Genomic DNA, 15,056 nt, shown 5'->3' with positions numbered 1-15,056 from the left:
ACTCTGATGGGGACTCTCCCGAGTCGCTGGCACGTCACAAAGCATCGAGACATTTACTAATAGATTTATCTGATGACTCGGAGGGGGGACCTGTTGATTGACCACCACCTACTACCCCCCCAATCCCAATTAAGGGGCTCGAAAGAGATGATTTGCTTACGATACAACCGGTAACAGTGACTATAGGGGCTCCTGACCCCCATAAATTTTGGCTAAAAATAAGAGAGCATGCTCTACAAGGAGACTTAGAACTTGCTCAAGCTTTGGGTCCTGGGAAAAAACATGCATACCCGGTAGTTGTTAACCTGGATGGTGGTCATAACGAGTGGGAACCGTTCCACTGGGAGGTAGTAAAGGAATTGAGAGCCACTTGTATGCAACATGGATTAGACTCTCCCTATGCTCAATCACTTTTGCGAGGAATCTATACTAGTGAATTAACACCTCATGATTGTCGGAGCTTGGCTCAGGTCTGTTTAACTCCTGTGCAGCTAATGGTGTTTGAAGCAAAATGGAGGCAGCTCGCACAGGAGCAGGCTTTAGCCAATTTGGAATTCCCACAGGATGACCCTCATTTTGGGGCAGGACTTCCACAGTTTCTAGGAGACCACCCTCTTAATGCCCCACAAGTGCAAGCCCAATTACATACACTGATTTTACAACAAGCCAAAGAGCTGGCTTTTCAGGCTTTAGTTCAACTACCAGATACCGGGGCTCCAAAATCATCCTGGACTACGATCAAACAAAAGCCAGATGAATCATATATGTGATTTCTAGATAGGCTATGGGATGCATTAGAGAAGCAAGTTGATAATAAACCAGCAAAAGAGGCTCTAATTCTACAGCTTGCACGAGACAATGCTAATGAGGATTGCAGACGTGTAATTGCAGCATTACCCAGTGCTAATCCCTCACTGGTAGAAATGATAGATGCCTGCAGTAAGGTTGGGACAGCAATACATCAAATGGAGACACTGGCAAAAACAGTTGCTGTCGCAGTAAGGGGGGATCGACCTCACTATGGCTGTGGCCAAACAGGACATCTTTAAAAGAACTGTCCAAGAAAAGAGCATGTTAACAATACGCCTGCTGCAAATATACTCTGAGCAAGGTGTAAAAAAACAGGGCACTATGCCAAGGACTGTTGCTTGAAATTTAATGCGCAAGGGCAGCCCCTGATACTCCGCCATAATCAGGGAAACGGAGGGCGGAGTGCGAGGGGGGGCCGTGCTGCGACACAAATAACTCCTCGGAATCCATTTCAGGCCTATGTGGCGGACTCACAGCAAAAACCTCAGGAAGTGCCGGAGTGGATGTCGTCACAGCCACGTCAGTGACTTTTTCTGATGAGGAAGTTCACAAAGTGCCTCTCCTGGCGTATGGCCCTTTAGGGAATGGATTAAGTGCCTTGTTGTTAGGACGTTCTAGTACTACTTTACAAGGATTGTTTGTTCTCCCAGGAATAATTGATGCAGATTATGAGGGTCAAATTTGTGCTATGATGTGGACGCCATCTCCACCAGTAACTGTTCCTGCTAATTGTCCTATTGCTCAACTTGTACCATTTGTTTCACAGGCCCTGGGCACGGAACAACGGACCAGGGGAGGGTTTTGGCTCCAGAGGTACTCCGCAGATCTATTGGACGCAGAACATCGGATCTTCACGTCCTATTATGACATGTATCGTTTCGTTATCCAAAGGTACTCCAAAAGATGTGCGGATCAAGGGGATGATAGATACAGGAGCTGACATCACTATTATATCATCCCGAGATTGGCCCAAAAATTGGCCAACGATAAATATTGGGGCAGCATTAGCAGGAATAGGAGGAGCCACGACCACTCGTCAGAGTACTATGCCAGTTCAAATTGTTAACCCAGAAGGACAAGTGGCCACAGTACGGCCCTATGTAGTGGCAGTTCCTCTAAATCTATGGGGACGAGATGTACTGGGAATGTGGGGCATGACTATCAGTTCACAGCCAGTGGGTTTTTCATAGGGGCCACTGTCACAGAGGGCACAAAGAGACCAACCATTCCCTTGAAATGGTTGACAACTACCCCTGTTTGGGTTGATCAGTGGCCCCTGTCCCAAGAAAAGCTATGTGCCCTGCAGTCCTTAGTACAAGAGCAACTAGACCAAGGCCACATTGAACCTTCTAATAGTCCTTGGAATACACTTGTTTTTGTAATGAAAAAAGAAATCTGGCAAATGGAGGCTGCTGCATGACCTCAGGCAAGTCAATGCAGTGATGGAAAGTATGGGCGCCTTACAACCTGGGATGCCCTCACCAACAATGATACCAAGAGAATGGGACATATGTGTAATTGACCTGAAAGATTGTTTTTTTACGATCCCGTTGCATCCTGATGATGCCCTGAAATTCGCTTTTACAGTTCCAACAGTAAACAATCAAGAACCCTGTAAAAGATATCATTGGACGGTCTTGCCCCAGGGCATGAAAAACAGTCCAACCATTTGCCAGCGGTATGTTGCCTTAGCTCTTTCAACAGTTAGGAAACAGTTCCCTAATGTATATTGTTATCATTATATGGATGACATCTTAACAGCTGCACCAACAAAAATGCATTTGCAGGAAGTGATGCCAGTTTTATGACAGGCGCTGGAAATATATGGTTTGCACATTGCCCCTGAAAAGGTTCAAACACTGCCGCCCTGGAGATATCTAGGGGTGAAAATATTAGATCACACTATCCAGCCACAACCAATTCAAATTAATGATGAAGTAAAAACTTTGAATGATGTGCAGAAATTATTGGGTACAATCGATTGGTTACGGCCCTTGCTGGGCATTACAAATTCCCTTTTGGCTCCACTGTTTCACCTTTTAAAGGGAGACTCAGACCTACTTTCAGCTCAACAACTGTCCCCAGAGGCAAAAGCTGTTTTGAATGTTGTTGCTGACGCAGCTGTGACTTCTCATGCTTTTTTCCACCAAGGTGCCAGAGCATTACAACGACAGTTTGAATTGACTCCTTCTGTTGCCAAAGACATTATAGCTTCGTGTCCAGACTGCCAACAACACGTATCCGTGCCTCAGCTAGGAGTTAACCCTAGAGGTCTACAGAGCCTTCAGGTGTGGCAAACAGATGTTACTCATATACCTGAATTTGGGCGCTTGAAATATGTACATGTTTCTGTTGACACCTTTTCCACAGCAGTATGGGCCACCGCCCATTCAGGAGAGAAAAGTCGAGATGTTACCTCGCACTGGAGATCTACCTTTGCAGCTTTAGGCATCCCTCACTGCATTAAAACACAACGGTCCAGGATATGTGGCAGCCAGCACCCATGCGTTTTTACACCAATGGGGTGTATCTCAGGTAACCGGCATTCCTCATTCCCCCCCAGGACAAGCCATTGTCGAACGTACCCATGCTACTCTCAAGCGACTGCTTGAAAAACAAAGAGGGGGAATGCAAGGAGAGATGCCACACAGCCGTCTTGCTAAAGCAATATATACTTTGAATCATCTTACCATCCCACAATATTCCAATAACCCTGTGATATTAACACATTTTTTGTCGTTACAGAGCTCGACCGAAGTATCTGTTCCTCGTGCCAAAGTCCTAGTGCGGGATCTTATCTCCCGCAAGTGGGAAGGCCCATGGGACCTTGTTACTTGGGGACGTGGGTATGCTTGTGTCTCTACAGCTCGTGGTCCGCAATGGATACCAGCACGAAATGTGCGACCGTTTTTATTGCCCTCCTCAGAAGTATCACCTCTACAGTCTGGGTGCTACCACAACCAAAAACAAATGTTTGGGTCTAACTTGTACCCTTTGCAGGAGGCAAGGGAGGTGAATCAGTATTATGGTCTGCACAAACTGTAAATGCTCTGATTGATGTTGAAGCAGAGGCTTCCTTAATATATGGGAACTCCAGGGAAAGCTGTACAAACACAAATAGAAAGGGAAATACAAGACCTCCCTGGACAATTGTATTCAGTCATGTTTCCCCCTGTTTCTGAATATATAATAGGTATAGATATTCTAAAAGGACTAACTTTAAATCTTTCTGATGGTCACTACACTAAAGGCCTTGATTTTAAAACAAAGAAGGGGGAATTCTCTGGACACACCACATAATCAACTGGCAATGGCTTTATATGCTCTTAATTTCTTAAACAGAAATCATTCTGCTTTGACAGCAGCAGAACGTCATTTTACTACTACAACAGACTCTGCAATTAAACTATGGGTCTTGTATAAGGATCTTGAAGGAGACCCGACCTGGAGAGTGAATCTGTTGGTATGGGGGAGGGGGTATGTTTGTGTTTTATCACCCACAGGTCCTCGGTGGATACCGGCAAAGAAAGTCAAGCCATATCGTGAGCTGGAAGGAGCAACCCTCCAACCCGATGCCACAGACCCCTCAACTAATGAGTATTTGATCATTAACGAAATATATAGGTTTATTAGTTACTAGTGAAAGATGTAGCTTAGACAATTTTCTGTTTAGCAATATTAAGAATTAAGAACTCAAGTGTTTAACCTTATTAGAATCTCCCTTGGTTTTCCCCCTTGAGTGGTGGCCAGGCTCTGGGTGGAACCCAACAGGAGGATGAAATCAGATGTTTCCGCTCAAAGAAAATTGCCAGTTATTTTGGCCTGCTGATTTAGAGGCTGGACCTGCTTGCAGCGATGTTGGATGCCTCACCTACGGATGGACGCATCGCGTAGGATTTCCGGTTTGCGAGGAAGGGCACTCTAAATTCTCGCTGCATCCAGGGTTCCCCAGCAATTGCAGATCTGAATATTAGTACCCCATTAAGTAAGTGTGCTATTCTGTATCTTCCTTATTTTGTAATACTTAGTCATATGCTTTATTTATTGGCAGTGAAACCAGCCTACTCTTTTCAACTAGTAACTGTGACTGCTCTATTGGTTTTAGCCTTCTGTAGAATTATTTTATGTATACTGTGTTTTTTGAAGTTTGTCTAAACCTTAATTGATAAAGCTTTGAAACAAGTCTTGAAGGTGCAGCTGTAAAACAAAGAAGGGGGAGATGTGGGAGAGAGCAAATTGACATCGGCCTGTCAGCTCTGCAGAGCCCCTGAGAAGCAGTAAGGCTTTGATGAGAAACAGGCCTTTGATGAAAAACAGGCCTTGGAAGAAAGATAAGAAACTGCTGAGTTGTGCCAAGGTGGCAGGGAAAAACAAGGGACAGCTGCAACACTGAACTGTGGAAAAGTACTGAACTGTGAGAAGTTACCACTGCGTGAACAGCGCGTGAACAAGAAGTTGATTGGTCTGCACAGCGCGTGTGAGAGTGGTCTTATGCTGATAGGAGAAAAGGTTGATAGCTGTCTAATTGCTGATTTGCTAATTATGAAGTAAGAGCTTTGGCGAGAGCATAAGTATGTACTATTGTAAGAATAAACGGCCCCTGCCCTGCAGAAAAAAAAAGAGAGCACTCTGACTTGGTATTTCAGCTGCTACAATGGCACTTGAAACTTTACAAGATGCACCAGAGCAGAACCATCCTGCCTTCACAGGGTTCCCTCCTTGAGCACATCCTGTGCTATCCAGGCAGCCTTATCAGCTCCAAACTCCACACTATCCACCCCGTGACTATAGTTTCGTTACTTGCGAGTGTTTGAGACATTCCTCAGCTCAGAGGGACTCTGCTCCCCTCCATCCCTTATTTCTCTCAGGCTGTTTTTTCTCGCAGGCCTGTTGCTCTCAGGCCCTGTTTTGGGGAGTTACAAGTTGTCTCTCACAGCCATGTCTGTCTCTGAACTCTCATTTTCTTCCATACAAATGTATTTGACTTTAAAAAGAAAATCACCATTTGAAAACTAATTCTTTTATGTTTGGAGTTGATTCACAATTTTTAACAAAGCTTTTAGATTAATGCAGATATAAAACTCTATCCAAATATATGGAGCTGGATTTCCTGTAAAGGTTTGCACGAACGTATCGGAAAAGTGCTGTAAAGAGAACAGCACATACCATCTTCAAGAAATCCAGCCAGACCAGGAGAGCAGCAGCAACCACACATTTTCCAATCAAATTGTCCCTTATTTTACTGTAATTACTTATTTACCTTCTACATGTGCTGTGGTTGCCCTCCTATTATGTCAGATTGCCCCTTTCTCTCTGTTTCTCCTCCACTGCACTCATGGACTCCTGCTTCTTTCAGTCTTTGAATTGCGGGCTGTCCCCCTCTTCTACCTCCCCTAAGCGTCAAGCCAGCTCCAGCCTTCACCTCTGCATCACAGCCAGCTTCCACCAATGCTGAGTTTCAATTTCCTCCTGCTGTCAAATTTCAGCCCAGCCCATGAAACCCACACCCTGCCTTGGCTCTTACATCATGAGCTGGAAAGCTCTCCTATGCTCAAGACTTTGTAAGGGATGTTTGCAGGGAGCAGAAATTTTATTCACTCTGTATTTTATGTTCTATTTCTTTTGCAGCTTTTCTCTCTTATGTGACAAGAAACAGCTGTTTGTGTTGGGGGAAGTCTCTTCCCTGAGCCAATCCTTTCTTGAGCAAATCCTTGCCTTTGCTGGAAATAGCTCTTTCAGTTGCTCCAGTGGCACTGAAATCCCCTGGAGTCAATAAAACTTCTCTAAGGAGCATTTCTACTGTCAAACTTTATTTTTATATCTAAAAGAAGCATTTAGACTGTCTCTGAAGAGGTTTATTTCTCTTAAAAGGTGAACAAGATTCTAAATCTAAAATTCTAAATCAATGCTACTTTTTATAGGTATGACTGCTGAAAAGCAAAAAAAGGGGCAGAAGACTTATTTCCTGCATAATTTCAAGTTAAATGCTGAAACCACCATCACCACCACCAGATAAGAGTGGGTCGGCAGGAGATGGACAGAAAGGATTATAAACTCCTTAAGGTGACATTTCTGAGTTTTTCAGAATTTTGTTTCCTCCCACAGAAAAGGCAGTAAAAAGGAAAGGGAGAACAATGTTTTTATCAGATCCCGAGGATCAAGGAGAAATGGCAAATCCAGACTAAGTATCTCAAGAGTGATAATTCACAGAGAAATATCCCTCAAAGAAGCAAAGCAGGTTAAAAGACATCAATGTTAAAAATGCTGTAAAGGTGTATGCACAGGCTACTGAAGAGATCTGGCGCTTATGAGCAGGGACAAGATGAGGTCCTACTGCTTCCAAGGGATATTGTTATCAACATAGCAGTGTCCACAGTTACCACTAGAAAACCTTGCTACCTTCTTTTGCTCTGGTTGTCACATCGGGTGATGCTCACAAGTCACTGCCTGGAAGCACAACTCAGATTCCACTTTATAACAGAATCTGCAATATTTGTTTTTCATCTACTGTGCATGAGTTTGAGTTAGCTTACATTACTTTGCATTTTCAGCTTCTGGGGACAACAGGCAAGAAGGAGATAAGGCAAGGCAAGGAAGGCAGGAAAAGGAAAGGAAGAAGAGAGATAGAGGCACAGCTAGTTTTAGGAACGTAGTGAACAACTCATTATTTCAGCCCTGTTACTTACAACTGTACTACAACCACACTGCAAAGCTAGCAGATTGCAGCCTTGCTCAAATATGCATCCACAACTTCCTTTCATCCACGCTGGCAAACACAGCTCACAGCTTCAGATTGATAACCGTTTGGACACCACAATGCAGAAAGCCTGTGGTGTAGAAATACCCTCAATGGTATATGTGCAGGGAACTTTGTAAGGGGTTAATTTTGCTCTAAGGGATTTTGTGCAGACAGAAATCATAGAGGTCAAAAGCCTAATAGGATTTTTAAAAAGGATTGGACAATGCAAATACCCACAGTTACATTAGAGATAATAGCTCTAGAGATAATATTTATATGTTTTCAGAGACATAAAACACCCTCCAGCTTCAGAATAGAAGCCAGCCATTAAACTGCTTATGATTACAGACAAACTTCCCTGCATGGGCTTCTTATTTCAAAACTGCCAATTGCCAGAGATTTATGCCTTTTTCCTCAGAAGATGCAAGTGACAGACTCACTCAGAAACTGTATTATACGATGACCTGATACTGAAAGATGATACTGAAACAAATATAACTACTTCTACTTTTTGCTATAATCTCTGATTACACATGTATCTGAAGCATTTCACTGGATTCCACACAAATGAAGGCCCTGGAGATGTGAAGCTCACTGTGTAGTCCTAGACATGCATGGCCAAGCACAGGAGAGCAGGATTTCAGGTTTTACTAACACTTCTGCAGCATCATGCCCTGAAGAGTGCACTGAGAAAGTTAAACAATAAATAATAAATTCTGAAATGCAGTACTTTCCATGCAGTTACCTCCAAGGCTAGGAAGGAAGACCAAGCCAACTGCAGCTTTAGCATTACTTCAGGGGCACAAAAATTGGCTGAGGACCAGCACTGTTTTCCTTTGGAGCAGCTACTGCTTCAAGATGGGGAGAGTTTCCTTCTCCTGGAATTCTAGCATCCTAAAATCTCCATTAAGGCAATTGAAATCCAAGCCTCTGTAACCTCTTCTACATTATAAAGATGGTTCAGACAATTAGTGAGGAAATTTTTCATACCTCTTCTCTGTTTCTTCTGGGGTTTCCTCTGAAGTGGGACCTGTTTTGAAGATGGAGGAGCACTGTATTCCTAGGCACAAACAAAATAGTTGAATATATATTAGAACAATCATACTTGCCAGAAAAGACAAGAGAAGGAAAATTCACACTCAGAGCTGGAATATTATTGCACCATATGCTTTCCAGCAGCCAAGCAATCATTGTCTTACTGCACCCTGTTGTATCTCCACCTGGAAAGACATATGGCAGTACCTAAGAGATAAATTCTTTCTTTTTCTTTTTTCTGATGTTAAAGTAATTTCCCAGCTTTAAAGGAATATTTGATTATGAAACATGCTCAGGCCAAGGATAAAAAAAGTTCCTATTTATTCCCACTAATGACAAAAACAGGTCCATTGACCTGTTGGCATTATGACCAAATAAAAACTTGAAAGAATGGCTTGGGTGCTACTTTGCCTCATGCATTGCTGACAAAATTGTCTGCTCTGCAGAAACCTGATGCCTCACAGTTATGTCAGGAACACTAAACAGTAAAAATTTTATTTTTCAGCCCTCAGGGAGTACTGGGGGAGAGAAGACATTATAAAAATCATCTTTCTGCTTGTAAAATGAAAAATACTGCTTTGTAAAGAACTGACCATGAACAAATGTTCAGCACCACAACAGATGCTTTTAACCCTGATTACAGTCAGTTTTTATAATGCCATTTTTTACTGTGAACACATTCATCATTATAGTAAATTGCTCATGACTGCTGCTAGATGAGGGAAGAAGCTATATTAGAAGATGGGAGTCCCTGGAAGAATGAGAGACTACACAAAAAACTCTTATAACTATCCTATCATCACTCAGATAAGCAGAAACATTTAACAGTGGTGTTATTGTAGCAGTAATGCTTTTCACCTCCCCACAGTAGCTCTAAGAGAGTTATTTTGGATCACTTCTTCTTTAAGAGGGTTATATTGAGTTAACTTTTCCAAAAAAAAGTGTGTAAAGTTGATTATTACAAGCCTCACCACAGTTGTGATAAGAAAGGAAGATGGTGAAACTCTGGATTAGCTTCATCAGCCTGGATTAATATGATCATTGTGGAGGGTTGTTCCACCCCTCTTTAGTGAGGGTGCCCTTTCTCCAGTCGTCTCACACTGCGCCTTAGCCCTGTGATATCCATTGCCTCAAAGGGGCACATCTACCTTGGCAGGCTGTAGCCAGAGATAAAGTCTGAATGCCCCAGGCAGCTGATCCAACCCGGCTTTGAAGTGTCAACTCCATTCCAGACTTGAAAGTGCTCACAGTGGTTTTACCAATGAAGGAACCCGGCTGCCAGGTCTGGCTCAAACTGGGAGCTTTCAGTCTTAATCTGTTTGCTTCCTGAGCAATAAAGATCCAGAATTTCCTCAAAGACTTCAAACCCTGTACACATGGGTTCACCAAGATTGCTCGTTCCAGACAGAGCTTCCTGAAATTGTGCTTACTTCTGCATTGGCTTTGCTTAGGGCAGCCTTATTGCATTGCCGCTTGGCCTATGCCATTCTTTTCAATCAATTACAAAACATATCCTGCTCCCAGATAAACAGATGGGACCTTTTCAGTGCAATTTGGCAGATGTTATCAATGTAGTAAAGTTACCAGAAAGCTGAGTGGTAGCCCTTATTTAATTCACTGCCTGCATTCTTCCTGAAGCAGAAAAACACTTCATGCCTTGTACTTTCCATTCCTTTTCATTCTGTTTTACAACCAGAATTGAATGAACACTACAACTAAACTTTCTTGAATCTTTGATAAAACATAACTACTTCTACATCCATATCACCATAGTTAATTATAAGATGTATCATAACAATAAATTATTATAAGGTAGGGAAGCATTATTAATTTCATTCACAAGCAGGGATCTTGCAGCAAAGAGATTATATAATTTTTCAGCAATGTCTTTCATTCATTTCCCAAACCAAGTCAGGTGCCTTAGTTATGAGACCAACCCTCAACTCTAAACGAACTTGGTTCAGTTATGTTCTTGTTCATTTGGTATATGTAGACAAGCAAGTCTGTTTCACTAGCACAAATGATCACACAATCCATTTCAAATTTACACATACTGATCTTTGCAAAATGCTCATTTTTACAGCTTGGGTTTTCAAAAACAGTCATTTTGGGCCCAGCTATTTAAAACCAATGACAACAGCAATCTCACTGATTTAAGAAGAACAGAATAAAGGCAACACAAAGACAGTACTTTTGAAAATCATATGCACTGCTTTTATGTGTTAAGTATCAATACCAGATATTCTTGCAAGCCATCCAATGAAGGAACAGAAATAATATCATGTGGCATATTCTACTAGTCATTCAGTCACAACAAATCACAGGCGAACAAAATGCTAAACTGCCTTCCTGAAGTGCCTGTCTCTCTTCATTGCTAAGTAAGGCCTCCAATGTAGATATCTCTGTTAAATGCCTAATATTTTGTGAGATGGACCCAGGCATTTCTGAAGTGCAGGCAAAATCTGAAGAGATTACGTGACTGTAGCCAATGCATAATTTAAAAAAAAAAAACTAAAACAAAACAGCAAAAGAACTCATCAGCTGTCTGATTAATAGTTTTAAAGGAATTGTATGCTGTTAGGAAAAAGCCTATGAGGGAAAGAAAAGTTAAATTCACACTTAATATATAACTATATACCCTTGATTCTCTGAATTTCAAGATGAAATTAAGTTTAGTGGGATAGTCAAGGGTTCAAACCCACAGGCTGCTTGAGATGAGAGGTTACAAAGATAAAAAAACATATGGCAACAGATTAAGGAAACTTTCAGCTTTAAAAGCGGTGCTACCCTGGAAAATCCCAAAGGTGGTAGTGAAATTATTCACTGCCTTCCAAAAATTATTATACCATACAGCTTCAATTTACAACTAATAGGATTTTCTTTTCGTAGTCCTGAAAATAAAAAAAAATTTAGACTTCTTCTGCTCTTTACAAGGTTTACTGGCATCAGTTTCACAGATTTTCTAACACTGTATTGGTCAGGTAGCTTTTTGCTGCCATAGGCGCATCCATCACAGGCTTTTATTCATATAGAAATATTGTAAAGCAGAAGATTCACGGTAGTATTTTGAGGTAAATGGTTCACTGCTTCCTTGATGAAAACTTTGCAGGACTGGTCCCTGTTAGTGGTCCAAGAATTATGTGATTCATCAGTTGTAAAGAAACAGTTGCCCCATCAGGCATCTTACAACAGTGAAAGCTTTTGTTGTAGAGTGGCTTAGTAATAAATTTGCATTTTTTTCTTCTCATGTATCATTACTGGAAATCTGATCCAAATAGGTAATCTACTGAAAGATGGATAAACCTGCTATCTTCAGAGGATCCCCTCAGAGGTGTTAATTAAAAAATTCAGAGGTAGGTTTAGAGAAGTGCGATTGGTAAATAAAATGCAGTGAACTCAGTTAACTGCGGTGTCTTAACTACTAATACTGCAAATGAGAAAATATTTTAGTCAATACATTTGAACAACACATAAATAAGACCCTGGATTTACAGAACAAGCTAAGTTGTTGGCTAAAGGTGGTGCCATTCTTATCCAGGCAGGGTTCAAATTTTAACTGTTCTGGGGAAAATCCTATATACAAGCAGGCAAAGGCAGACTTGAGCTCTTCAGATACACTCAAAACTCTCAAGATCTGAGTCAACACCAGTGTGGAAGCTATACAGTAATGATAATGGAGTACCACCCCTGAACTAACACACTCCCTGAGAAAAGACAGACGTTGTTAGCTCAAGACCAGACCAAATGGTCTATCTGGCTTTCAGGTCAGAGCTGCCTTCTGCTTGGCTAACCTGGATGATAGCCAGAGGTGGTCCTGCCTGTCTACACAAGTCCATGTACAAATAACCTTTGATAACACCCATCCTCTAAACCACTGAATGTTATCAAAATTAATTTGTATACATAATGGGACCATTCAGCTCAGTTACAGCCATGGAAAACTGAGTACTCCATGCATTACAAAGCAAGCTAAATCTATCTGAATTGAATAGAAAGCAGAATCTAGACCAAAGTACATCAGGCACTACATAGGAAAAACTTATGCACATGTATGAGAAAGGTTGGATCCGGAGCAAAAACAGGGTAAGTGAAAATGGATTAAAAACTCTGAGAAACACTGGAAGAAGGAAATGGCTCCTCCTGTTCCATCATGGCTTCTCCTGCTGCACAGGTATTAACTAGCAAAGCAATCTTTTTCCAGTTCCAGTACATCTTACTGAATAAGGACTCTGGCTCTTTGTACCCTCAATACAACGGTGAAGCATTACTGGGTACAGTTTGGACCAACTTCTTTTCAGGAAGCCTCAGCTACACTTTTTCAAACCTCTCTTTTCAAAGTTTTCAAACCTCCAAAATTTGCTACAGTCTACTCTTATTTACACTGCTCTAAACAAAGAATAATTAATCACTTAAATAAAATAATTTTGGAGTCTCCTAAGCATATCACAGCATAAGAAAAAAAATCAAGTCAGTGCAGAAGGCAGGTACAAAATTAATGTATCACTTCAATTTCACTTATGCCCTTAAAATGTGTGCTGAATGGCACACAGCCCTTGGGCTGAGCTATTTCTATAGGCACAACTTTTATTCTTCAGGCACAATTTAGTTGACTCTATTGAGTAGTTTTGCCAAAGATACAACCAGAAGGGGTTTAGTACAGCACTCTCCATATCTGTGGCTGAAGGTGATGCTATAGAGGAGAGAATAAGGACAGTAATTGCTCCAGAAATACAAATGAAGGCTGTGCTCTTAGTAAAAAAAAAATGTGGGAAGAGGAATGGTTAGCACCTGTAAGAAGATTTTTGTAGGCAGTGTACAGGCTGAAAGATACCTTGTCTAGGAGTTGTCATTGTTAAATGGGAAGGAGGCCATATAAAGAATAAAATACCCATGAAGATGGCAAGCCAGTAAACACTGAGGGCTTTTTTTTCAGGGAGCCTGTTAATTTGGAAACTTTTCAACAGTTCTGTAAGGTTTGTTTTTCTGCACAGACTGGCATAAATTGGAATGCAATAAAAGACAGAGGAAAATAAAGTTAATTTCAATGATATTTATAGGAGCATGGCTGTGCAAAATGGTTCTAAAATTGTGTGTGTGCACGCACGCAGGCATGAGGAAAATCTGGTTTTGTAATCAGACATCAGGTCTTCAGAAAGAGCTTTCCATGTTGACAGAGAACTGTGCATGTGCACAGACCTGCCGTTCAGTCTGCATAAGGAAGTCCATACAAGTGCTGACCAGCTCTTCAGAAGAAAACAACAGTGCTTTTCCTCTGTTGTGACATAACTAGGTTGATTAAAGGAAGCTATCTGATGTCTGCTTCATAACCCCTAGAAGATATGCTAAAAGAAAAATGAGTCTTTGGGTAGAAAAAGCTTGCCAGCAAAGTATCTGGTGAACATTTCCTCTTGTTTCAGGAAAAGAGATTAAAAAACCAGCACGTGTAAAGTCACAGGGGCTGGATGGCAAGAAGCTCTCAGCCTTTTTCTTTCTTGGCCAGGTAAAGGACATTGGTCAAATAGATTATTTTGTTTCGAATACAGGTACTGACAAGGCAGCAAACGTGTTGGACTTACAGCCTAGTGAATGTGAAGTTGCTAAGCATCTGGCCAAAGAAGGTCTGGAGCTCTGAGATCTAGCTTTTCCTCTGTTATAGTATTGCTTTGAGGAATATGGTGCAACTAATATCTGCTCTTTAATAAAATGAGTAATGCCTCTGAGGCAACGCATAATTCCGAACTTCTGCTGGCCATTTATGACCACTGAATTTGCTGCTTAATAAAAAACACCTGTAGGCCAGAAATTCCTAACCACATTACCACTTTCTGCTCCTTTGTGAGTGGTTGCTCTTGTTATTTTTATACCTTAAATGTATTTGAATGTATTAAACTTTAGGCAATTGAGTAAAATCCTGCAAGTTGTCCTTGGGCAGAAGCTCTGTTGAAAGTAACAGGACAGTATTTTTCCACTCAGGAGGCTGGAAGTGGTTTCTGAAAAGGACCATTGATTCTGTATGGCTGATATGGCCATTTATTCCATCCATAGGGCTCTCTATATAATAATATGCTTGCATAACAGTTTGATTTTATATTCTTCTTTTCTGATATTCAATTCTTAGGAAGTATTACTGTATAAATTTTCCCTTAGTTTGATCCCAGAAGTTGGTGTTTTCAGTGAAGACATTTACACGCTCATTCTGCGCTTGAGAATTTAATTAGGTAATATTTCTAAAAGATTTTTGGGTGAAAGTCTGTATTAAAAAATGTGAAGTGCTGTTATTACTTCAGTGTCTTTCATGAGAGGAGGAGGAGGGGGTGGGAACCTGGTAACGCTAAGGTGGTCCTGGCTGCATCCCTTTTCACCCAGGGGCTGTGGGACTGGGGCATCGCTGAGCTTTTTTATTTGTTTTTATCCCCCCCATACTCTTTTATTATCAGGATGCCATGTGCATGGGTAGGGAGGGTGCTGCTGG

General features: G+C 41.4%; 1 protein-coding gene and 1 long non-coding RNA gene across 4 annotated transcripts in view; one reads left to right on the top strand and one right to left on the bottom strand.

The window, feature by feature from the left end:
* The window catches only part of LOC141917808 (uncharacterized), a 730,013-nt gene that overhangs the window by 424,790 nt on the left and 290,167 nt on the right, over positions 1-15,056 (bottom strand). The gene's annotated exons all lie outside the window — the stretch shown is intronic.
* On the top strand, positions 1,589-4,395 carry LOC141917698 (uncharacterized). Of its 2 annotated transcripts, none has more exons than XR_012621411.1 (3): positions 1,589-1,701; positions 2,962-3,098; positions 3,184-4,395. It is a non-coding gene; the product is annotated as an uncharacterized LOC141917698 (long non-coding RNA). The 2 variants fall into 2 exon arrangements; XR_012621410.1 differs by having other exon boundaries at positions 3,181-4,395.

Source organism: Strix aluco, chromosome W (assembly GCF_031877795.1).
Source record: "Strix aluco isolate bStrAlu1 chromosome W, bStrAlu1.hap1, whole genome shotgun sequence".
Lineage (NCBI taxonomy): Eukaryota > Metazoa > Chordata > Aves > Strigiformes > Strigidae > Strix > Strix aluco.
This window is presented reverse-complemented; position numbering and strand designations above follow the sequence as displayed.